Source organism: Bufo gargarizans, chromosome 1 (assembly GCF_014858855.1).
Source record: "Bufo gargarizans isolate SCDJY-AF-19 chromosome 1, ASM1485885v1, whole genome shotgun sequence".
Taxonomy (NCBI): Eukaryota; Metazoa; Chordata; class Amphibia; order Anura; family Bufonidae; genus Bufo; species Bufo gargarizans.
In genome coordinates, this window is record NC_058080.1 from 229,428,984 (window position 1) to 229,456,383 (window position 27,400).

Here is a 27,400-nt window from a genome sequence, read left to right on the forward strand (position 1 = left end):
TCTGGCCTGATAAAACCAAAATTTTACTTTTTGGCATCAATTCTAAGCATCATGTCTGAAGGAAACAAGGCACTGCTCTTCAGCTGTCCAATGCCATTCCAAACGTGAAGCTTGATGGTGGCAGCATCATGTTGTGGGAGTGTTTGTCAGTGGCTGGGAAAGCTGAATTGAACAAAGTACAGAGTTATTCCTAATGGAAACCTGATCTAGAGTGCTTTGGACCTCAGACTCGGATGATGGTTTGCCTTCCAAAAAGACAATGACCTTAAGCACACAGCCAAGACAAGTGGTTTAGGGACAAGCCTGTGAATCTGGAGCCAGAGCTCTGACTTAAGCCCAATCAAACAGGGATCTGAAAATGGTTGTCCACCAATAGTCCCCTTCCAACCTGACAGTGCTTTAGAGGATATGCTAAGAATGGCAGAAAATCCCCAAATCCAGGTGTGCGAACCTTGTGACATCATATTCAAAAAGACTGGAGGCAGTTATTATTGCCAAAGGTGCTTCAACAAATTACTGAGTAAAGCATCTTAATGCTTATGCTAATGAAATTTTTTTAGTTTTTCAATAAGTTAGCAATGGTTTCTAATAGAGATGAGTGAACATCTTAGAATTTATTTCATGTCCAATTTGTTAAATTTGTCCGAATAAATTCAACATGAATAAAATATGCTCCAATCTGAGGTCTCGTTGGACTAGAATTTTTTTATATATACTTTCTTTATCTCATTAAAAAAAATCCACTAATTTTTGCATGTTCTTGCCTCTCCCTTCCTTCCCCCTTTTAAGCACTTGAACACAATAACAGCATCAGCAAAAAATGTGACACTGACATGTATAGCTTTGGGTAAAAGCATGGTTGATGGTGTTAACAAATAGCATGTTTAAAATCACACTGCACCATCTCATATGTTATGCTTTTTCAAATTAGAAAGCTTCAAAAAATATCCCTTATTGGGGGCAAATGGTGTTTTAACACACTCTGGATAAAAAACTGTGTCTGGGAGCGAGCATCAAAACATACTGCCATAACGATTGCCTGTTCTTGTTTATACACACACAAATGTTGAAGTAAAAACATACAGTGACTTGTTCTGCACAAGCATCCAAAACATTTGCTTTAATGAAGGCAGAATGCCTACTTATATTTATATACACAAGTGTTATTTGTGGCTTGAAAGACTGGCTTGTTCTAAATGAGCCTGGAAAATGTCTTCCTTTTAATTGGGAACTGCAGCAGTACAGTGTGGATGTGGAAAGAGTAGATTAATAGCATGTGGCCACAATGATAGCGGCAGCAGTAGCAGCAAAGCATAAAATAGACAAGGCAGTAGATGTGTGTGCTGCTATTTAGGGGCTGTAGTAGTAGAGGCGGCTGTATAGTGGTAATGGTTGTGGCATTAGGGATAATGGAAGTGGCAGTAGGGGGATTATCAGCAAGAAGTAGCAGCTGTGGTGGCAGCAGCAATATGGTACAGAAAATGATGGTAGGCAGGCAGAAAGCTTCAATAATATGATGGGCTACCATCAGCAACTGCAGAGTTATTTGCCGGCCTCAGCTGGAGGTGTGTGAAAATCCTCACAAATTCATGCATTTTGACAAAAGTGCTGTTTTGTACACTGGCAGAGGACAACTTTGTACGTTTGAGTGTCACAATTTTGGCACTAAAAATGGTAAAAGGCAAAGTGGACCCAGTATGCATGTGGATCCAACACTTCCTGAACTTTATGGCGGCCATTATGGCGCATAACAGGTATTATTTAGTGTTAGGACCCGTCTTACAGAGATCGCCTTGACGTTCGGCAGACAGGCTCAAATGGTTTTGTGCAAAATGTATTTGCCAAGCATCTCACTTTATAAATAAGCGTAGCATTAGCACTATAATATTTTTTGTGACTATGGCATTATTGTACTTTATCTGGTTTGCAGGCTGCTGCTGCATTGTCTTTTTTTCTCTAGGTGTCACAATGCCATCTGCCATGTTTAAAACCCTCTTTGATGACACTGGCTGCTGAGAAGTCCATGGGGTTAGGGAACAAGGTATACACTGATGAAAGGCCAGAGTCCAGGTAAAACTAAACCTGGGTGTTCAGGCGGTATGTCTGCTGATTTGCGTCAGCCTGACGCAGCACAATGAAATATATCTTCATTATGTTGATGATACTGAACTGGCTGCTGCAGCTTATGCTGCTTTTAGTGGCAGAGACGGAGGGAGGTGAATGACTCTGCAGGGTTCAGAGAGGGGCCACCCGGTCAGACACACTGCAGCATCCGTCTGATCTCCGACAGAAGCAGCAAGGTACAGTATGTTCACAGTTCAAAGGAAAAGAGAAGTCCAGCTCAGATCAGGTGTGAATACGTGGCTTCTTTATTTCAGCGGTTATAAAATTCCACATAGCAAGGTGCAACAAGTGACGCGTTTCAGACCTCTATAACATCAGGGTCCTTCTTCATGACAAACACACAATGCTGTGGGAGCACCCCCTGATAAATCCCCGCCCGATTACAGACTGATACTGATCACCTGGGAGAGGGAGGTATCAGGGGGAGGTCCCACAGATCCTCAGTTAAAAAGTACAAAATACAAAGTGTGGCTTGATAGTTAAAAATCGTGGGAGGTGATAATGCGTTGACAAACATTGTCACATATATCTGAATAGATGCTCCAATATAAATCGAACAAACATAACAGACAGAAAGCTGAGAGGGACTCAACAATGAATGAGCATACAGTACAGAAAATAAATACAAAATACTACATATTAGCAATTTTCTAATGTTGAGTCCCTCTCAGCTGATTCGGCCGGTACGCTGAATTTTTTTGAAAAAATTTGTTTCGATACGAATTTAATCACGGCAAATCGCATTAAATACTGCTATTTCCTGGCTGCAGAGAGCCTTTATAGTGGTGCCTTGCAGTAAAACGCATCAGGAGTCTGCTGTGGTAGTGAAACAATACTGTGAGTCAGTATGAAATGCAGATGACAGACGTTGCTCTTAGAATCACTGCACTCTTCACTTATTTGGGCAGTCACGGGGCCAAAACTGACCAAATAACTCAAGTATGAACTCAGCCTTACAGGTCGATGTTAGCGTCAAGAAGAAGCGCACTCCTTTTACACCGTCGTCAGCTGATTCCACATAGATATCTACAGAAACTGTTCTATTAAACACTTATACAAGTAGAGCCCCCCCGAAAGAGTCGAGAGGGTGTCATAAGTAAGTTTGTGTTGACGTCACTGATTATTTTGCCCTTCCTCTGATTTGTCAGAACAATAATCCCCCAAAAAAGTATCCTGTCTGTTAAGCGTCCGCTTTCACAAAGTTAGCATTTAGTCAGTAATCCATCAGTATTGCTAATGCAAAAAAAAAAAAACTAATTAATAAATAAAAAGGAAATTACCACATAATGGCTAATAAGGCCTTTTTTTTCCACTAATACACGCCAAAAAGGGCTGTACTTTTCTCACTTCACCACACAACGGCAAATACTTTTTTGTGCCACTTATACACGCCAAAAAAGGCTTTAGAACATATAACTGCACCGCTGAACTGCAAATATATATTTTTTTCACTTATACACTCCACAAAAGGCTTTAGAACATGTAACTGCACCGCTGAACGGCAAATATATTTTAATTTTGCCACTATTACACAACAAAAATGACTTTATAACATATAACTGCACCACTGAACGGCAAATTGGCCTTTATTTTTTTTCTCTTATTCAAGCCAAAAAATGCTTATTAGAACATATAACTGCACAGCACAAGGGCAAATAAGATGTAATATTTCCTGGAATATTTGCTGGAATTACAGAGCTGTATAATGGCAATTTGTGTGCCCAGTCAGTGCAGCAGGGTGTAATAGGATTGTTCCCATTACCCAGGCTATAACCTCCCCTACTGAACCCTGTTCAACATAAATGCTGCAGAAAGATTCCTCCCTATCCTTTCCCTACACCTTGAATAATCTTTCCTTTGTAAATCATTTTATTAGCACAATGAAGTCTTTTCTACCACTGTCCCAAGCGCCTGATGACGTCTCTCTCTGCACTAAGTACACTGGAAAATGGCAGAATTCAAGATGGCTGAGGGTATTTATAGGGCTGTGACATCACAGGGCTGGCTGGCTGCTGATTGGCTGCATGCATGGCATTATGGGTGATCCCGCCTTCCCAGAGTTCTTTCCTCACACGTGCAGCAACCATTTTATGAAAAAAGCGATTCGTTACTACGAAGTGGGAGGAAATTCAGATTCGGTGCAAATAAAAATTTTCCAGAAATTCGGATCGAATTCCACCTTGTCAACTTCGATTCGCTCATCTATAATTGTGAGCCAACACTAGGATTGGAGCCTCCACAGAGATAAGGAAAGAAGGGAAACATATGCACCTGTTTGTGTTTAGAGCCGCACCTGGTTTTGGCCCTAAATCACTGATGGAAATCACTTGCTGAACACTGACTGTGTGAATAAGGCATGTGCATACAGTAATGCATTCAATAAGGCAGAGAGAAAAATGTAATGTTTGCAATAAAATGTCTTTAAACTGTGCATTAAATTATATAAAAAAATGCTGGGAAATGTCTATATGGTCTAATGAAGTAATGTGTTCACTAACGTGGATATAACAATGCAATGTTTCCATTTAAATGTCTTTGAGCTATGTATTCAATAACACAAATATAAAAATTGTATTATTGCCATAAAATACTTTTGCTATAATTCAACATGTTTAATAACTTGGATATAATGCACTGAAATGGTTTTACAAGAAAAGAATAAAATTGTTTTGCATTGCATTGTTTGCAGCAGAATGCTATTGGTATGTTGGCTGTATTAAGCGCAGTGTGACCAGCCCCTCACTCTCTTTCCTCGCCAAATTCCTTGTTCTCACCCTATAGTGTCTTTCTGTCTTAGCATAAGGAGCTTCCTGTCCACTGCCCCACGACTGGCTAATCCAGGCTGTCTGTCAGCCCCTGATCCAATCAGGGCAAGCTCTTCACCCCAATTACTCCCACTGTCATGTGATCCTCCATTTTATTCCTCCCTGGTGTTTTTCACCACCAATATTCCCAGTAAAATGGCATTTGGCGCCATTGTTACGTGATCTATCTGAAACGAATGAAACATTTTCAGATTCATTTGGTGGACAAATTTTTGTGAAATTTGGAATGAATCCGACTGATTTAGAATTGATTCTCTCATCTCTAGTTTCTAATATTCCTTTTTCACTTCATGGGGTATTGAGTGCAGAATGGCGGGGAAATTTCTGAATTAGTTTTTTTTAGCATGGTAAACTGTGCAAAATAAATCAATCAATATATCAATCAAGATTCCTGTGTCGACCTCTATGCAAATAAATGGATAAGGTGAGTATTTATTTTATTTTTTACCCTGATTAACCCCTGAAAGGCCTAAATAGTAGCCTCAGATGCTGCGATCAGCAATGAACATGGCATCTGAGGGGTTAAATGACGGGGGCGGCGCAATTGGCGTTCCCTTACATTGCTTCCGCTACATGCTAAGAAATGCGCTTCATGACAAAGTAATTTGTCATGAAGCAAATTTCTTTGTGAAATTCAGCAGAGCAGATGAAACAAATTTTCCATAACTTCGCTCAACTCTAATTATGAAGATGATGATGAGGGTCTGGGGGAGAGAGAGCTGTGCAGCAGGGGCATAGATTAGTAATCTCACATACTGAGAGAATAGACTGTCTAGGGAGTGATATCTCCAATATCTTTCTCCCCTAGATCACCATCGCCTTCATTACTGCTCCCGTCCTTCACTGCACACAAAGCCTTTGAAAAATAAGTGGACTATGGCTCAGGGATGTACATAGAGAAGTAAGGGCCCCATAGCAAGGATCAAACCAGGCCCCCAACACAGGACAGAAGGGTTTCTGCCTAAACTCCTTTCAATGACCCATGGGCCATTTTCCCACTGCCTAATTTGCTAAAAGTTGTTCCTTTAGAGGGTGGAGTCCTGACCAAGTTTTCACCCCCAGTAGAAGAGGAGATAATCCCAACTGGGCCCCCTCTTGCACTGGGCCCCATAGAAGTCGCATGGTCTGCCACTATGGTAGTTAAGCCCCTGCTATGGCTTTTATCCCCTGTTTTTTTCTCCAGATATACTGTAATATTGCAAAGCACATACAGACATGACAGACAGGAGGGCTTTCTCCTCCGAAAACTGTTAGAATATTGAGCACTAGGAAGTCTCAACATGTGTAGTTCTGGCAGACTTCACAGCTGTGGACACTCCCCCAGAACTTCAGAGAAGGAACAAGGCTATTAGACAAAAATTGTAAAAGGTATGAGCTAGAGAAGAGCGAATCGAAGTTGACGAAGTGGAATTCGATCCAAACTTCAGGAAAATTTTGATTTGCACCAAATCCGAATTTCCTCACGTTTCGTGGTAACGAATCATGTTTTTTCTTAAAATGGCTGCTGCACGTGTTAGTACACGGAGCAAAGAACTCTGGGAACGAGGGATCACCCACAATGCCATGCATGCAGCCAATCAGCAGCCAGCACCTGTGATGTCACAGCCCTATAAATAGCCTCGGTCATCTTGGATTCTGCCATTTTCCAGTTTGATTAGCAGGGAGAGATGTCAGCAGGCGCTAGGGACAGTGGTAGGAAAGACTTTATTGTACTGAAAAAACGATTTACAAGTTCAGGAAAAGATTATTCAAGGTGTAGGGAAAGGATACGGCGGCATCATCTCCACTATAAAAGGAGAACAGGGTGATATAGGAGAGTGTACAGCCTGGGTAATAGTATAATTACTATTACACCTTGCTGAACTAATTGGAGATCTAAATTGCAGTTATACTGCTGCTTTTAGGTTGTTTCCACTATATGATACATCAGTAATTCCAGCAAACCTTGCTTGTGATTGGGGTGCAAGTTCTGTGTGATACAGCCATTTACGGAATGTATTAATATAAAAAATATGTACGTCCTTTTAGCTGTTCTACATTGATTTGACATTGTTTTACTTTTTTGGGGGGGTGTATGAATAGGAAAAAAAAGGGAAATAATTGAGGTTTTCCCATAAGCCGTTCTGTGGTGAATTGTGATTGTTATATTTCTTTTTTTGGGGTGTATTAATAGGAAAAAGAATACATCTTAATTGCCTTTCTGCAGCGAATTGTGATTGTTATTTTTTTTTGGGGGGGGGGAGTTCATTAATCAGAAAACTATATCTATATGTCCTAATTGCCGTTCAGCAGTGAAGTTGTATTACAGGCACTCAAATAGAATATAAAAACAAAATATACGTACGTACCATTAGCCGTTGTGCTGTGAATTGTACATTTTCTTTTTTTGGGGAGTAGTAATAGGAAAAAGAATACATCTTAATTGCCGTTCTGTGGTGAAGTTACATTGTACCACAGCAATTTACAGGTGTATTGAAGGGAAATAAACCTATTTCCTATTATCTGTTCTGCGATGAATTGTGATTATTATTTTTTGAGGGGGGGGGGAGTTTATTAATCAGAAAAGAATATACAGTAGTTTTTGCTTTATAGGAACGCACCTGATGAAAAGATGCATCTAGGTATTTGAGGAGAAAAATAAGAAAAAAATATCCTAAAGGTGTGCTTTTGAACTAATGGTGGTCTGTGGATAACACTATTATGAGGGATCTGTGGATGACACTGTTATGTAGGGAATCTGTGGATGACACACTGTTATGGGGATCTGTAGATGATGCACTGTTATGGCGGCATCTGTGGATTTCGCACTGTTATGGGGGATCTGTGGATGACACTGTTATGGGGATCTGTGGTTGACACTTATGGGGATCTGTGGATGACACTTATTGGGATCTGTGGATGACACTTATGGGGATCTGTGGATGATACACTGTTATGGGGGATCTGTGGATGACACTGTTATGGGGATATCTGTGGATGACACTGTTATTGGGATATCTGTGGATGACACTGTTATGGGGTGGATCTGTGGATGACACATATATAGCATCTTATGCTATATATGTGTCATCCACATATTCCCCCATAACAGTGTCTCTGTGTAACTAGTGATCCCCAATACTCTGCTAACACTTATACATTGCTGGCTGCTATGCTGCACAGCGCGGCCTGAGAAGTATTAGTGGGGAGGGAGGAGGGGCTGGATGCTGGCAACACTTGCGGCGGGGCCCGGTGCAGTGACTCTACTCTAATATACCAGGCCCCGCACACAGCAGTAAAGTGTAGTCATTTAATGCTTATTCTTTATTAAAGTAGCTCAAACCTCTGCTATAGTGCTTACTATCTAACTACTGCGGCATGCAGGCCGGTCGGCAGCGTAACTTCACTCGCTCCATCACGCGCCTGCTCCGCCTGCTTCATTTATAAAGTAGCAGGAGCTCCTACCACTTTATTAATACAAGCAGGCGCGTGACGGAGTGAGTGGCGTTACGCTGCCGGCCTGTATGCCACAGTAGTTGGATAGTAAGTACTATAGCAGAGTTTTGCGCTACTTTAACAAAGAATAAGCATTACATGACCACTTTACTGCTGTGTGCGGGGCCTGGTGTATTAGAGTAGAATCACTGCACCAGGCCCTGCCGCGAGTGTTACCAGCCTCCAGCCCATCCTCCCTCCCCACTGATACATCACAGTCCGAGCTGTGCAGCATAGCGGCCGGCGATGTATCAGTGTTAGCAGAGTAAAAATGGCAGCATTCGTTTTATAAGACACACTGCCATTTCCCCCCCACTTGGGGGGGGGGGGGGGTGCATCTTATAAAGCAAAAAATGTGGTATATGTCTTAATTGCTATTCAGATTTGATGTTACATTGTGATTGTTCTATTTCTTTATTTGGGGTGTAGTAATAGGAAAAAGAATGTGTCTTAGGCCCCATGCACACTGCCGTGCTTCACAGCCGTGTGCGGGCCGTGGAACCGCGGCCTGGATCCCTCCTGAGAGCAGGAGCGCACGGCGTCACTGGTTGCTATGACGCCGTGCGCTCCCTGCTGCCGGCACAGTACAGTAATACACTGGTATAGATCATACCAGTGTATTACTGTATTGCGGCGGCAGCAGGGAGCGCACAGCGCCATAGCAACCAGTGATCCAGGCCGCGGTTCCAGGCCGCGGTTCCACGGCCCGCACACGGCTGTGAAACACGGCAGTGTGCATGGGGCCTTAATTGCCATTCTGCAGTGAATTGTGATTGTTATTCTTTTTTTGGGGGGGTTTATTAATCAGAAAAAAATATATAGATGTCTTAATTGCAGTTCAGCAGTGAAGTTACATTGTACTACAGCCTTTTTTAGGGGGTATTATTTAAATTTATTTTTATTATTTTATTATACAGTATGCCAGACAGGCAGCAGCAGGAGTCGCAGTGAGAGGCCTGAACTCCCGGTGTCATCTAGCGGTGCTTAAATGGTTGACTCGGTCTTCGACTTCAAAGTATACAATATATCGATCGGCATAGCAGGAAATAGAGTGGTGGTGCGCGTGTCCCAGGGCAGGCACCCCATGTAGATAAAAGGAAAAAAGGAATGGCACTCGCTGTTAGTATATAATCTTGTGATTTATTGTCACATTCCAGTGACTCGTTTTCAGCATACAATTTGCCTTTATCAAACTGTCAGTCTTCGACTTTGTCACAAGTGATATCAGACACCCCCAGCCAAGAGTCGGTGGATTCCTCTGGCACAACGCTTAGTTGGCATGGCCCGGGAGCAGGCTTTATGCCCTCACCTGTCCTAAACTTTTCTCTATCATTTTCAGTTCCCTCAGTGCGAGAAGTATTATATGCTGTAGGCTCGGCACTTTTCAGCGAGGACGAGCTACTAAAGGACAATCAGTAGCTACTGCCCAGCCAAAATCTGGAGGAGACATCTGCCGCTTCTTCCGGTAGGCGGGCAAGTAGTGATAATAAGAGTCGCATGGGAGCAGGTGTTGCAAGCAGTCAGGCTCCTGGCCCTGAGACCGTTGAGGGGGACGTCAGTGATGTGCATACAGTAGCGGATGATGATGAAGTAGACGATTGCACTTGGGAGCTGGGTGAAGATGGGTTGTCATCATCAGGAGAAGGCTGTGGCAGCTTGCGCATGAGGCAGCTGCTGAGCCAGGATGGTGGCAGCATGGCTGTTAGTCAGCAGGGTGGCAGCAGTGGGAGGTTGGGAGACAAACGTGCCCGGGGTAGACCACCTGCTTCGCAGGAGCCTACCAGCACGGAAAGTAGAGCAGCAGGGGTTCATAGAGGCAGCGATAGCGGCAGTCAGCGTGGAGTGTTGGGTGGAAAATGCCATACTTGGCGGTGTAGCAATTTTTTGTTAGGCCGCAGGAGGAGGTGAACATTTCCATTTGTAGAATTTGTGGGCAGAAGATAAAGCGTGACCAGGGTGCCAATGTTGGCACCAAGGCCCTGCGTCAACACATGCAGCATCACCAAAAAGTGGCCTGGAACACCGTGGTTCCGATATGGTGGTCAAGCCTGCTGCATCACCCAGTGGCACGCACCCAATTTCATGCAGTCAAGGCTCCACCTCATCAGACGAAGGTGGCTGTCTGTCCTTCCCATCATCTGCTGGCCCTGATGCTCCTGCTCCTCCTCCTCCTAACTTTCATCAGTAATTTAGTCAGCAATCGATCACTGAAGCGATTGCCAAGAGACAACAGTATGCGTGCACTGATCCAATGGCGCAGTTGCTCCTGGCCAAGTTGCTGGTGCTGCAGTCTCTTCCTTTCCAAGTGGTGGACTCTGCACCTATCAGAGAACTGATCGCTTGTGCCGAGCCAAGGTGAAAAGTCCCAAGCCGTCATTTCTTTGCCAAAAAGGCAGTACCAGCCCTGCACACATATGTAGAACAGAAGGTGGGCCAGTCCTAGAGCCTGTTGGTGTCTGCCAAAGTGCATGGCAGCACCAACGTGTGGAACTGTAACTATGGTCAAGGACAATATATGTCCTTTATGGCCCACTGGGTAAATGTGGTTCCTGCCCAGACACACCAGCAAATTGACCAGGTGACGCTGCTTTCGCCTCCACGTTCTTACGCCGTTGGTCCTGCGACAATTTCCGCCTCTGCCTCCTCATCCTCCACTGTGTCCTCAGCCTCCACTGCAGGGACAATTCACAGTTCTCCAGCATACCACATGTGCAGGGCACGGCGGTGTCACGCTGTTCTACACTTAGTTTGCCTGGGTGAACTGAGTCACAGAGGGAAAGAACTGCTCTACATCCTTCATCAAGACATGGCGCACGTGTTCAATCTGGTTGTAAGGCGGTTCCCAAAGTCTTAACCCCATCTGCAAGACATCCTCAAAATGGTCAGGAAACTTTTCATGCACTTCAGCCACTCGTACACCGCAAAGCACACCCTCCTTGAGCTCCAGCTGCAAAACGGAGTCCCCCAACATAGACTGATATGCGACGATTCCACCCTCCATATGTTGTACCGATTATATGAACAGAGAAAGGCCATAAATTATTTTTTGATAATATAGGCGTACAGAGGTACAATTTTGCCAGTGGCAGCTCATGCATGACACCTGCCGTTTGCTCGGGCCCTTTGAGGAGGCCACTTTATTTGTCAGTCGACAGGACTACAGGATGAACAACATCATTCAATTGAGTCATGTCTAGTGTTGAGCGTGAATATTCGAATAACAAATTTTGATCTCGAATATCGCAACTTCAAGAATTTGCGAATATTATGAATATAGTGCTATATATTCGCTATATTGAATATTCGTAATTTTTCTACATCTGAAAACATGATTCCTCAATGCTTCTTGCTTGTGGGCCAATGAGTCATTGGCCCACAAGCAACTTAAGCAGGAAGGAATCATGTTTTCATATGGAAAAAAAATTACGAATATTCTAAAAAAAACGAATATATAGTAATAAAGCGAATATTTTCGTTATTTAGAATATTCGTATTTTTTTTCCTAATCTGTGCAGTTGTTCGCATACTCCTCCCCGACCAGCGTCCCTGTGGGTTAAAATATACTATCGGATCTGAGTTTTCCCTGTGATTGTGAAAACTCAGATACAATGTTATATTCTAACCCACAAGAATTCCCATGGTGACGGGGACGCTTGTCGGGGAGGCGTATGCTGAACAACTGTACAGGTTTAAAAAAAAAAATAAAGAATATTCTAAATAACGAATATATTCACTATATTGCTATATATTTGTTTTTCTGAATATTCGTCATATTCTAAAACAAAAATATATAGTAATATAGCAAATATTCGCTAAATACAAACATAGAGCAAATTAGCTGATATAGTGCTATAATTTTTTTTTAAGAGTCTTAATTACTTTTTAATCTGAAGTTCAGAAGAGAAAAAAGTTACGACTATTAAACTAAGAAGATTATAGCACTATATTAGCTTAATTGATCTATTCTACATTCGTTTTTTTGAATATTTGCTATATAGCAAGAAGCAGGGTGGAATCAATCTTTATATTCAAATTCCCGATTTTTAGTCGAGAATTGGGAACGTTATGAGTAATCGCATGAGTACACGATCTTATGAAGTAATAGTGTCACGTGTCATGTGCCCTCGTTTCGGTTTCACTTTGGCTACTAGTGGAGTTTGGCAGTCTGCCTGAAATAAAATCGTACATAGAAAATGGTGCGAAAATGCTATCAAGAAGAAGAAGAATGTCTTCTCACTGTAAGTAGTATTGTATTACAGCACTGTATTTTATTACATATTGCATGCATGGCAGAACAATACTTTGCAACACTCGATCTACCTATAAATTATTTATATGTAGATCGAGTGTTGCTAAATATTTGTGTATGCGAATAAGAACTACATTGATACTACTGATTGGTGCACTGAGTATTCTTGTTACTTCACAACACTATGTCAGTAGCATGTACAGTCAGGTCCATAAAAATTGGGACATCGACACAATTCTAACATTTTTGGCTCTATACACCACGTAAGCTTTGGGGTCTTTAAGCTCCGCGAGACAAGTGCGAAAAACCGTGTCAGTAAAGCAAAGGGTCTTTATTGGTGACCAAACAAAACAAAAGAAAGCTTTTCTTCAGCATCCAAACCGTCACAACAAAAGTCCTGCTTGTTTCCAGCATAAATTAGGAAAACAGTCTTTCTTCAGAAAAACAACCAAAAGAAAGGCACATACGTTTTTAGTAGAGGTCCTTCAGACCTTCCCTGCAGACACAGCTTCCCTTCCAAACTACTCAAAAGTCCTCTCTGAGCAGCTAGCAGACTTCCATCTTATCCTCACAGGTGCACTCTCCCAACCCACACCCTCCAGCATCACTTCCTGCTTTAATGGGTGGTTGTCTGTGAGATCTTAACCCCTTGTGCGCTTGCTTCCAGGGTTTAGGAGTGGAGGCTTCATCCCACCCAAATAACACTTTGGAGCCTCCAAAATTCCAGGCCCCAAACTCCTTTACTAAGATAGAGAAGACTGCGAGCCAGTCCTCTCTGAATTAGCGCCTGCCTGGAACTTTTCACCCACTTTTGGGTGACCCCCTGAACCTTCTACCTCTATTTAAATGGACCATAGTCCAAACAGTGGTGCCGTATAGCACCCGTCCAGGACCCACCCCCGGTGTCCTGTACATATCCCCCCCCTCTGCCTCAACGCGGAGGTGTTGGAGGCAACAGTAGACACCATACAATGGACTCGGGAGAGGGCATCGGCATTCTGATGCTGTCTCCCGGGTCTGTGCTCTACCATGAAATTGAACTCCTGGAGAGAAAGGAACCACCTTGTTATCCTGGCATTGGTGTGTTTATTCTGTCTCATCCAGGTAAGCGGAGCATGGTCTGACACCAAGCGGAACTTTCTGCCCAGGAGGAAATATCGCAGGGAGTCTAGAGCCCATTTGATGGCCAGACACTCCCGCTCTACCACCGCATAGTTTCTTTCAGCTGCCGTCAGCTTCCTACTAAGAAAGACCACAGGGTGCTCCTCCCCATTGATTTCCTGAGACAGGACCGCTCCTAACCCTTCGCTTGAAGCATCTGTCTGTACTACAAAATCTTTTGAAAAATCTGGAGCTACAAGCACCGGATCTTGGCACAAAGCTGTCTTAAGCATTTGAAAAGCCGTCTCGGCCTCGGCGTTCCACTTTATCATCACTGACTTTCTGCCTCTGGTCAGGTCGGTCAGTGGTGCAGCAACAGTGGCAAAGTTGGGGACAAACCTCCTATAATAGCCAACTATGCCCAAAAACGCTCTGACCTGCTTCTTGGTTAGGGGACGGGGCCAGTCCTGTATGGCCTCCACCTTACTCATTTGGGGCTTCACCAGCCCTCTACCCACAATATACCCTAGGTATTTTACTTCCTCCATCCCAATGGCACACTTCTCGGGGTTGATGGTGAACCCTGCTCTTCTTAAGGAGTCTACGACTGCCTGAACCCGGGGAAGGTGGGACTCCCAATCAGTGCTGAAGATGACTATGTCATCTAGGTAGACAGAAGCGTACCGTTGGTGTGGATGCAGAGTTTTGTCCATGGCCCTTTGGAACGTGGCCGGGGCTGAGTGTAGACCAAATGGCATCCTCTTATATTGGAAGTGGCCTTCTGGGGTAGAGAAGGCTGTCTTCTCCCTGGCTTCCTTAGTCAGGGGAATCTGCCAGTACCCTTTTGTGAGGTCTAGCGTGGTAATGTACCTGGCAGGCCCTAACCTTTCAATTAGCTCATCTACTCGTGGCATGGGATATGCGTCGAACTTGGAGACTTCATTAAGCTTTCTGAAGTCGTTGCAGAAGCGGAGGGCGCCGTTGGGCTTGGGTACCAACACAATTGGACTTGACCATTCGCTCTGCGACTCCTCAATGACTCCAAGCTCGAACATTCTTCTAACCTCTTCGGACACTGCCACCCTATGAGCTTCTGGGATACGGTAAGGCTTTAATCTGACTTTTACCTTGGGCTCGGTCACAATGTCATGCTCGATGACGTTGGTGCGACCGGGCAACTCTGAAAACATATCTCTATTTTTTTGTAGAAACTCTTTTGTTTGCTGGGTTTGAGGTCTAGTCAGGGTAGAAGCAACCTGCACCAAGTCGATCCCTGCATGGTCCCCTGACTGTACCCCTACTATCGCTGACACTTGTTCTCTGTCTCTCCAGGGTTTCAACAAATTGATGTGATAGATTTGGTATGGTTTTCTTTTCCCTGGCTGGTGTACCTTGTAGTCCACCTCACCGAATTTCTCTACTACCTCAAATGGGCCCTGCCATTTGGCCAAGAATTTGCTCTCTACCGTGGGTATTAGAACAGCCACCCGGTCTCCTACTTGGAACTGTCTAATTTTAGCCGACCTGTTATACACTCTTCTTTGGGCATCCTGGGCCTTCTGCATGTGCTCCTTCACCAGTGGCATCACCTTAGCCACCCTTTCTTGCATTTGAGAGATATGTTCTACCACCGTTTTGTGTGGTGAGGACTCACTTTCCCATGTCTCTTTTACCAGATCGAGTAACCCCCGGGGCCTTCGTCCATACACTAATTCAAATGGCGAAAAACCTGTGGATGCTTGTGGGACCTCCCGGATAGCAAATAACAGGGCAGGGAGTAACATATCCCAATCCTTCCCATCTTTCTGGACTACTCTTCTCAACATGGACTTTAGGGTTTTATTAAATCTTTCGACTAGGCCATCGGTCTGTGGGTGGTAGACCGACGTCCGCAACTGCTTAATTTGGAACAATTTGCATAAGCCCGCCATTACCTTTGACATAAAAGGGGTACCCTGGTCTGTCAGGATCTCTTTGGGGAACCCAGTTCGTGAGAACATTTGAAACAACTCCCTGCCGATGGCCTTAGAGGAGGCTTTCCTCAAAGGGACAGCTTCTGGATACCTAGTTGCGTAGTCTAGGATGACCAATATATATTGGTGGCCCCGTGCCGACTTTACCAGGGGTCCCACCAGATCCATAGCGATCCGTTCAAACGGGACTTCGATAATCGGCAAGGGCACCAGAGGGTTTCTATAGTGTGGCGCTGGGGCGGTTAACTGGCAAATGGGACAAGATGCACAGTATCTTTTAACCTCGGCCTTCAACCCTGGCCAGTAAAACCGGTCGTTTATCCTGGCCTCTGTTTTCTCCGCCCCCAGGTGTCCTCCCAGTGCATCGTTGTGGGCTAGATCGAGGAGCATCCGCCTATACGGTTGGGGAACCAGCAACTGCTCTATAGTTTCCCCTCAGCTCTCAGCCACTCGATACAGTAAGTCCCCCTTCAACGCAAAGTGAGGGAACCTCTGATCTGCATCTGGCATTTGTGGGACCCCATCAACAACCGAAACCTGCTCTCGAGCATTGACCAAGGCAGGGTCCCGTAATTGGGCGGTACCAAATGCACCTCTGGACACGTCTAGATCTGGATGTACTGGCCTTGAGGATGTTTCCCCTTCATCCTCCTCAACTGGGGAGAGCTCCTCGTCATCCTCCCCCAGCATGACTTGTAATGGGAAGACCTCCCCCCTCTCAGAGATCAACCCGGGTTTAAGACCTGGGTCAGGGGCATTATCCTCCACATCAGCATTCCCTGCGACTTCATTATCAATGGTAGGTATTTCTATATCAGAGGGGTGTATTTCAGCTCCGGACCCCTCGGACCCTGTCCCTTCCAGGCCCAGTGCCCCCAGTTCCCCCGGTGGTGCCATTTGCACCTCGTTCCATAGTTCCAGAAATAGTGGACAGTCCCGCCCCACTATGATGTCATGAATTAAACTGTTTACCACCCCGACCTCCTGTGTAACTGAGGCACGGCCATAAGAGACAGTCACCGGAACCAAGGGGTACTCCTTGGTATCCCCATGAATGCATACCACCCGAAGAGTTTTAGTCACTGGTCTAAGCCTCCCAAGTACCCTGGCATGTACTAATGTTACCATGCTACCGGAGTCCAGGAGGGCCCTGGCAGGAAGGTGGTTCACCCACACTTCACACTCAAACCGTCCTGCAGCCAGGTCAAGATGAGTGGTACACACACTTCGCACATAGAAGGAGCTTCTCCGACCGGTTCCGCACTCCATAGGCTCCTCCTGCAGTGGGCATTGTGCCCGGGTATGCCCCCAGGACCGACATCGCCAACATTGTATGTCTCCCATCTTTGGTACAGGAACCGACCTCCGTGGTTCTAGGGCAGATGGTGTAAACCTGCGGACGCCAACATCTGGCAAGGCTTCTCTCCTCAGGTTGGTGGCTGGTCTGGGTGTCCTTGGCGTGGGTTCTCGACGCTTGGCAGGCCCAAGCAGGTCCTCCACCACGGTATACCGTTCAACCAGCTCGATCAGCTGGTCAGCATTAGTAGGGTTTCCATGGCTTACCCAGCGCTGTAGGTCATCTTGTAGGGACCGTAGGTACCGGTCCATCACCACTCGTTCCACCATTTGTGGACCTGACAACTTTTCTGGCTGCAGCCATTTTTTAACTAACTGAATTAGTTCATGCATCTGGGACCTGGGTGGTTGGTCTGATTTGTACCGCCAGCGATGCACCCTCTGGGCCCGGACAGCTGTGGTCACTCCCAGGCGGGCCAGGATTTCAGCTTTTAAACGTTCATAGTCTTTGATGTGCTCAGCTGGGAGGTCAAAATAGGCCTTTTGCGGGTCACCAGTGAGAAAAGGCGATATAATGCCGGCCCATTGGTCCCGGGGCCACGCTTCTCTCTCTGCTATCCTTTCAAAGGTGGTAAGAAAGGCTTCCACGTCATCGCTGGGTGTTAGTTTCTGCAAAAAATGGCTGGCTCTAACAGACACTGGGTTGCTAACGGCAACGACCGCTTGCGCTTGTCCCTGAGCCAGCTGCTGTACGGCCTCCTGCAAGGCAGCCACCTGTGCTTGAGTGGACTCCTGCTGGGCCGTAAGCTGGGCGGATAGCAGCCGTGTATTTTCTTGCTGCGCAGCTATAGCCTGTGCCAGGGCCTGCTGCTGCTGAGCCATTGCTTCCTCATGGCGACGGTTTGACTCTGCTGACGCTTGCTGCTGGGCCACAGTGGCTTGCTGCTGGGTCACAGTGGCTTGTGCCAAAGCCTTAACGACCTCCTCCATGCTTTTGTCTGCTGTTTGTAACGCCTGGGCTGACTTTACCCACGACATGCCATAAGTATACTGTCTCTTTAAATGTCAGTTTTAAACGGTTTTTTTGCGCCTGCAAATGCACTTTGCCCGCATCCTCCACCAGTTGTAAGCTTTGGGGTCTTTAAGCTCCGCGAGACAAGTGCGAAAAACCGTGTCAGTAAAGCAAAGGGTCTTTATTGGTGACCAAACAAAACAAAAGAAAGCTTTTCTTCAGCATCCAAACCGTCACAACAAAAGTCCTGCTTGTTTCCAGCATAAATTAGGAAAACAGTCTTTCTTCAGAAAAACAACCAAAAGAAAGGCACATATGTTTTTAGTAGAGGTCCTTCAGACCTTCCCTGCAGACACAGCTTCCCTTCCAAACTACTCAAAAGTCCTCTCTGAGCAGCTAGCAGACTTCCATCTTATCCTCACAGGTGCACTCTCCCAACCCACACCCTCCAGCATCACTTCCTGCTTTAATGGGTGGTTGTCTGTGAGATCTTAACCCCTTGTGCGCTGGCTTCCAGGGTTTAGGAGTGGAGGCTTCATCCCACCCAAATAACACTTTGGAGCCTCCAAAATTCCAGGCCCCAAACTCCTTTACTAAGATAGAGAAGACTGCGAGCCAGTCCTCTCTGAATTAGCGCCTGCCTGGAACTTTTCACCCACTTTTGGGTGACCCCCTGAACCTTCTACCTCTATTTAAATGGACCATAGTCCAAACAGTGGTGCCGTATAGCACCCGTCCAGGACCCACCCCCGGTGTCCTGTACAACCACTACAATGGTTTTAAAATTAAATGAACAAGATGTGCTTTAACTGCAGACTGTCAGCTTTAATTTGAGGGTATTTACATCCAAATCAGGTGAACGGTGTAGGAATTGCAACAGTTTGCATATGTGCCTCACACTGGTTAAGAAACCAAAAATAATGGGACAGAATAATAATCATAAATTAAACTTTCACTTTTTAATACTTGATTGCAAATCCTTAGCAGTCAATTGCAGCCTGAAGTCTGGAACGCATAGACATCACCAGACGCTGGGTTTCATCCCTGGTGATGCTCTGCCAGGCCTCTACTGCAACTATCTTCAGTTCCTGCTTGTTCTTGGGGCATTTTCCCTTCCGTTTTGTCTTCAGCAAGTGAAATGCATGCTAAATCGGATTCAGGTCAGGTGATTGACTTGGCCATTGCATAACATTCCACTTCTTTCCCTTAAAAAAATCTTTGGTTGCTTTTGCAGTATACTTTGGGTCATTGTCCATCTGCACTGTGAAGCGCCGTCCAATGAGGTCTGAAGCATTTGGCTGAATATGAGCAGATAATATTGCCCGAAACACTTCAGAATTCATCCTGCTGCTTTTGTCAGCAGTCACATTATCAATAAATACAAGAGAACCAGTTCCATTGGAAGCCATACATGCCCACACTACCACCACCATGCTTCACTGATGAGGTGGTATGCTTAGGATCATGAGCAGTTCCTTGTCTTCTCCATACTCTTCTCTTCCCATCACTTGGTATAAGTTGATCTTGGTCTCATCTGTCCAAAGGAGGTTGTTGCAGAACTGTGAAGGCTTTTTTAGCTGTCATTTGGCAAACTCTAATCTGGCCTTCCTGTTTTTGAGGCTCATAAATGGTTTACATCTTGTGGTGAACCCTCTGTATTCACTCTGGTGAAGTCTTCTCTTGATTGTTGGCTTTGACACACATACACCTACCTCCTGGAGAGTGTTCTTGATATGGCCAACTCTTGTGAAGGGTGTTTTCTTCACCAGGGAAATAATTATTCGTCATCCATCACAGTTGTTTTCCGTGATCTTCCGGGTCTCACCAATGCGTTCCTTCTTTTTAAGAATGTTGCAAACAGTTGTTTTGGCCACACCTAATGTTTTTGCTATCTCTCTGATGGGTTTGTTCTGTTTTTTTCAGCCTAATGATGGCTTGCTTCACTGATAGTGACAGCTCTTTGGATCTTATCTTGAGAGTTGACAGCAACAGATTCCAAATGCAAATAGCACACTTGAAATGAACTCTGGACCTTTTGTCTGCTCATTGTAATTAAGATAATGAGGAAATAACACACACCTGGCCATGGAACAGCTGAGAAGCCAATTGTCCCATTAATTTTGGTTCCTTAACAAGTGGGAGGCACATATGCAAACTGTTGTAATTCCTACACCGTTCACCTGATTTGGATGTAAATACCCTCAAATTAAAGTTCTGCAGTTAAAGCACATCTTGTTCGTTTCATTTCAAATCCATTGTGGTGGTGTACAGAGTCAGAAATGTTACAATTGTGTCGATGTCCCAATATTTATGGACCTGACTGTATATAAGTCTTTTTGTTTATATATACATAAACTGCAAACATCATTCAGTATTCCGGTCAAAGCTCCCGACCATTACATACATCCCCCACACAATTTGCATGGGATTCAATATTATATATATATATATATATATATATATATATATATATAGTACGTATGTGTGTATGTATGTACAGTTGCAAGAAAAAGTATGTGAACCCTTTGGAATGAAATGGATTTCTGCACAAATTAGTCAGAAAATGTGATCTGATCTTCATCTAAGTCACAACAATAGACAATCACACAAATAATTAAATGTTACCATGTTTTTAATGAACACACCATGTAAACATTTACAGTGCAGGTGGAAAAAGTATGTAAACCCTTGGATTTAATAACTAGTTGAACCTCCCTAAACCAAACATTTCCTGTAGTTGCAGATCAGACGTGCACAATGGTCTGGAGTAATTCTTGACCATTTCTCTTTACAGAACTGTTTCAGTTCAGCAATATTCTTGGGATGTCTTGTGTGAATCACTTTCTTGAGGTCATGCCACAGCATCTCAATCGGGTTGAGGTCAGGACTATTTTCTTCTGTTTAAGCCATTCTGTTGATTTACTTCTATGATTGGGTCATTGTCCTGTTGCAACACCCATCTTCCGTTGAGCTTCAGCTGGTGGACAGATGGCATTAAGGTCTTCTGAAAAATGTCTTGATAAACTTAGGAATTCATTTTTCTTTCGAGGATAACAATCCGTCCAGGCCCTGACGCAGCAAAGTAGCCCCAAACCATGATGACCCCACAACCATACTTCACAGTTGGGATGAGGTTTTGATGTTGGTGTGCTGTGCCTCTTTTTCTCCACACATAGTGTTGTGTGTTTCTTCCAAACAACTCAACTTCGGTTTCATCTGTCCACAGAATATTTTGCCAGTACTACTGTGGAACATCCAGGTGCTCTTGTGAAAACTGTAAACGTGCAGAAATGCTTTTTTGGACAGCAGTGGCTTCCTCTGTGGTATCCTCCCATTAAATCCATTCTTGTTTAGTGTTTTATGTATTGTAGATTCGCTAACAAAGATGTTGGCATATGCCAGAGACTCTTGTAAGTCTTTAGCTGACACTCTAGGATTCTTCTTCGCCTCATTGAGCAGTCTGCGCTGTGCTCTTGCAGTCATTTTTACAGGACAGCCACTCCTAGGGAGAGTGGCAACAGTGCTGAACTTTTCCCATTTATAGACAATTTGTCTTACCATGGATAGATGAATAGCAGGGCTTTTGGAGATACTTTTATAACCCTTTCCAGCTTTATGCAAGTCAAAAATTCTTAATCGTAGGTCTTCTGAGAGCTCTTTTGTGCGAGGCATCATTCACAACAGGCAATGCTTCTTGTGAAAAGCAAACCCAGAACCGGTGTGTGTTTTTTTATAGGGCAGCTGTAACCAATGCCTCCAATCTCATCTCATTGATTGGACTCCAGTTGGCTGACACCTCACTCCAATTAGCTCTTGGAGATGTCATTAGTCTATGGGTTCACATACTTTTTCCACCTGCACTGTGAATGTTTACATGGTGTGTTTAAAAAAAACATGGTAACATGTAATTCTTTGTGTGTTACTAGTTTAAGCAGACTGTGATTGTTTATTGTTGTGACTTAGATAAGGATCAGATCGCATTTTATGACCAAATTATGCAGAAATCCATATAATTCCAAAGGGTTCACATACTTTTTCTTGCAACTGTATATAAACTTTTAGGATTAACAGTGCATAGGTCATCAACGCACTAATTACACCTAAGTATACCCTTTTTTAACAGTAATCCACAATATTAGCCCTTTTAGCAGTGATCCGCTGGGTCACTGCAGATGTACTAATGACATTTCCTAATATGCAAATCTCCAGGGTAAGTTCTGTCCACTGAAACACCAAGGGATGCTGAGAAATATCAGCTTCAAAGCCAGCAGAACAGCAAATGCAGCTTTTGACTTTATAGAAGCACTCCAGGATTTTTTTTCTTTGCCTATATATAAGGCAGCATAGGCCATTATCAATAATAAGATAGAGGCTCTTCTGTATTCCTTTTTTATATTTGTTTTATTTGATGTGCTATTTGTGGGTTGTCAGTTATCGTGATTCCTTCTTTCTCTTACATATGGTTTTCCTAAGGAATCCTACATTTGATGTCATGCCAGAAAGGCCGGACGCTGGAGGTAGGCCTGCATGAGGGGTTTTGGGCTCCAGGGCCGAGGAGTGGCTAGGAAGGGTTAGGATAGTGAGGGGGCGGAGTCGTGCGGGGTGGGGCGGAGCTTCAAGAGGGGCGGAGCCAACGGACCGGCGCCATTTCGGGAGAAGAGGAACAGGAGAGCGGACATCTCCCTCCCACCCGCCCTGTTTTTGGGTGTTCTGTGGGGAGGATGATGGTGGTGAGTGATGTCGCGGCAGTCGTGGCGGGGGAAGGTCATAGAAGCTGGTGGTCTTGAATGGTGTGGAAAATGGGAGGGCCCCCAGTAAGGGGGCTGGACTCTCATAGTTGGGGCATTTTTGGTTCGTTCAGAGAGGCGTCCATCAGTTGGTGTTTCCGAGCTGGAGTTTTGCGGCTGGAGGCAAGATGGAAGTGCCGGGTTGGCGTGTTTATACATATATGTGAGAAATTTGGGGCTTCTATGACCTCCCTCGTCAGGGGGTATGGAGAAAGTTATTGTTATATATTTATATATATATTTATATATGATATGTTTTTTATTTATTTATTAATAAACGGCTGCTGTGGCCGATTTAATCCAACTCGGACTGTGTGTATTCATTTAAGGGGTGTGAGAGGTTGGGGGGTAAAAAGGGGGAGTTTTTATGTGGAGTAAGTAGGCCCCGGGGAATGCACAATAACCCATTCATGGCTTTGCAGAGACAGAGAGGGCAGAGTCACCACACTGCACTGCTCTAATTTCTAAAGGCAGCAATAAACACACTAGTGACATAGACTTCCTGATTCTCACACTGCAGGGTCTCCATGTTTTCCTGTGTTATGCAGCTTTTAGCCTATCTCCCCTCTCTGCTCTCTCATCGTTTTCTCCCCTGTCAGCTCTTACAGTCAGGAAGCAGTGAGACTATTATGAAGCTACATAGAACTATGCTGGAGCGTCAGCACACAGAGATAGTACAGGCAGTGTGAGTCAGGAGGTTTATATTACTGTAGCTAATCACTGAATACATTAACCTCCTATGTATCGGCACTCCTGGTCCTTTAGATATGGCAGATAATATTTTCTAAACAATACAGAGATAAATAGAGGAACATGGAAGGTGGAGAGTATCCAGGAGGGATTTGATTAATGATGATGATGTCATCCCATAGTTCACAGGAAGTCAGCCACATGGGAGAGACCACGTTCCTGTTTACACATTAGAGCAAGGTGAAAGAATTGAGATCATATGGCCAGGTTTCCATAATGAAAAGGTTCAAAATGTATGGATGCAACTGTGTAAGGGTGAGACAAATTACATGCTAGAATACTGGTGGTGAGTTAGCAATATATGCAAAAAAAAAACTGGAGTGCTTCTTTAACACAAGCTATACTTTTCCATCAGTACAAGATAAGCAATGCAAGGTATTTAACAGGTTATTACCACATAGATTATGTAGATTTATTCTATATGCAAGGCTAGCTTCACACCATTTTTAGGAAGTTAGTCCCCATTCACATCATGTTTTCAGCTTTCATTTGACGTACTAGGAAACTTTCCTCATGTATACTATACCTCTGACAGAATCTGTAATGTATACCACTATATATACATACAGTGGGCTACATCGTACATGGGCTCACACTGCAAAAGTGTATACTGTGCAGTATATGTACTTTTTTATTAATTGGCTGAAGCGGTGAGGCGTCGAATCCAGGCAAGTCACTGTACATGTCACTGACTACTGTGAGGGTCACAGAGACATACCTGGATTCGACACTTCACCATTGTGGTCAATGACTATCCTCAGCTGTAGGTAATAAAATATTGAGGCACTCAGTTAGGAAGTTTTGCAATTCAAATATATTTTTATTTCATTTTTCTGCATCATCCATTTGCCCGTGGTATATTTAGAAATGACAGACTATTTCTGACCGGGACGTTTTGGTCACGGGGGACCTTCATCAGCGGTCATGTTATCTGTATAATGGGTAGAGGTATTCCTGGGCGCTGGCCTAACAGCCCTTGATCGGCACCGGTGATACTCCTTGAACAGAGTGCGGTTCCTCACTTTTCTACAGATATCCTCAGCTGTAGACCAGGCACGTCACTCCTACAATTTATAAACAATCAACATCAGCGGTACAGAACCATAACTGCAGACAACAGCACTGGGGAAATGGGAGACTATATTGTCTTCTTCTTTATTTTCTGACATTGCAGAGGTTTTCCAAGATTTTTAGTTATCTGGCACAACCCCTTTAAAAGTGAGCAGTTCTGTTAAAGAGTCATTGGGAGACATTTATCAATGATGGTGTAATTTGCACAAAAAAATACAAAAATTACAAATCAAAAGTGGTGATTGGTTTTACCTCATATATCAAAAGGCACACACCACTTTTAAAATGTCACTTTTTAAAATATAAACTTATTTGCCTATTTCTCTCTATTTGCAACATCTTAACACCAATGACTTTTTTTTAACTAAAAGGCACCATTTCAGCCACCACCACCCCCGCCAAACCACACTTGAGATATTTGAAACATATTTGAGACTTTTGAAGCATATTTGCGACATTTTCTGTGGAAAATTGCGATTTTTGTCTCAGACTCAGACCGTTTTTGCTATTGTTTTGTTTTTGTTGGATGTCAATTTACTGACAAAACCCTGCAGTTTAGCTAATTTCTATTAGAAAAAAGTAAGTGCATCCTGATTTAATACCTATCACTTGTTCCCACAAGGTGGTTTTCTTTTCATAAATGTGACTTTTTGACAAAAAGTCACATCTTTCTACCATAAATGCGACTTTTTACACAAAACACCACCACCTAAGCTTGGTTAATTGTCAGCGACAATTTGAGCCATTTCTGCAGATAAGAGGATGATAAATGAGGCGCAATATGCCCCAATTTGATAGCCCAGCTCACTTTGACATTTAGAACTAATTTCTGGTGTGATTTATTCTTTATGGTGAAAATTCTGGAGAAACCAGTTGATATATTTGGCGCAAATCAAAACGCCATTCTTTTTGGTGCATTTTACACCATAATTCTGGCACAACATGCTTAGTAAATGGCCCCCATTGTTTCTATTTGTGAACTTGGACTTGAACTCTTGGTCAGATAGGGGTCAGGGTCTGCACTTAAAGGGGTTCTCTCACTTCAGTAAGTAGCATTTATCACGTAGAGAAAGTAAATACAAGGCACTTACTAATGTATTGTAATTATCCATATTGCTTCCTTCGTGGCTAGATTCATTTTTCCATCACATTATACAGTGCTTGTTTCCATGGTTACAACCACCCTGCAATCCATCAGTGGTGGTCGTGCTTGCACAATATGCAAAAAGACAGAAGGCTATACGCGCTCCCATGGTCCCAGCCACAAGGGAGGCTGATGCTTTTTCCTATAGTGTGCAAGCATGACCAGCACTAATGGATTGCAGAGTGGTCTGTAACCATGAAAACGAGCAGTGTATAATGTGATGGAAAAATGAATCCAGCCAGCAAAGGAAGCAATATGGACAATCACAATACATTAGTAAGTGCTTTGTATGAACTTTCTCTACATGATAAATGCCACTTACTGAAGTGAGACAACCCCTTTAAGCTGAACAGGTGGTGGACATGTTTGTCTGCAGCTACAGGTATTCAGGAGAAAATTGATGAGAAATGTAGCAGTCTAGCAGTTGCCAAGACCCTTAGAGACCCGAGGTCTCTTATAAACAAAGGCTGGTAGAATTGTGGCAACGATAGCCTCGCAGAGACCCATAGCAGTGCTGTAAATTCAAGTATGAGTGCTCAGTCTGGAATGTTGCCTTTACACCTAGAGGCTCTGCTCTCTCTGCAACTTCAGTGAAAACATCATCATGCCTGGCCCCGTCAATCAACTTGAAGAGGGTGCGGCAGTTGCAGATCTGAGCCTCTAGGTGTAACAAAAATGCTCCCATTGCTCCTAGAGGCTCACTTAAATATATCAAAACTTTTTTTTTCTCAGCAAGTTGTACACAGGGGAGGTGTTATCAGTGATTGATAGCATTCCCTGTGTGTGTATACAGAGATAGCTGACATCACTGATAGTTGCACAAGGGGGAAGTGTTTTCAGTGATTGATAGCATTCTCTGTATAAGTGTGTATACAGAGATAGCTGTCAGTCACTGATAGTTGTACACAGGGGAGATATTATAAGTGATTGATAGTGTTCTCTATATAAGTGTGTACACACAGATAGTTGCCAGTCACTGGCAGGTATCTGCTCTGCTTCTCCTGATCTATGATGCTGCCTGAGACATTCCAGCAAGCTGGAGTATATTTCTGGTGCAATGTGAGTTTTATGGTGTACATGTTGTTAAATGAGTTGGGCCATGGAAGTCATGTCCACATCCCATTCACTTTAGGATGTGTGTCTGAGAAAGCCAACAAGTCACGGAATTTGGTGTAGACCAGTACTTCCGACAAGAAGTATAGCTATACAGCTGCGTACAGCTATAATAAATCCCCTTCATATATATGCACATATAGAGGCTCATTTATCAAGATGGCATTTGTACACCTGTCTTCATATTCCCCTGCGCTGCTTGAGGATGCAGTTAAATTAGGGTACTTTCACACTTGCGGCAGGACGGATCCGGCAGGCTGGTCTCCCTGTCGGATCCGTCCTTCCGCTGTTTCGCTGTATCGCCGGACCGCCGCTCCGTCCCCATTAACTATAATGGGGACGGGGGCGGAGCTCTGGCGCAGCACGGCGGTGTCCGGCGAAAGCTGCCGGACTAAAAAGTCCTGCATATCCGACTTTTTAGTCCGGCGGCTTTCGCCGGGCACCGAGTGCTGCGCCGGAGCTCCGCCCCCGTCCCATTATA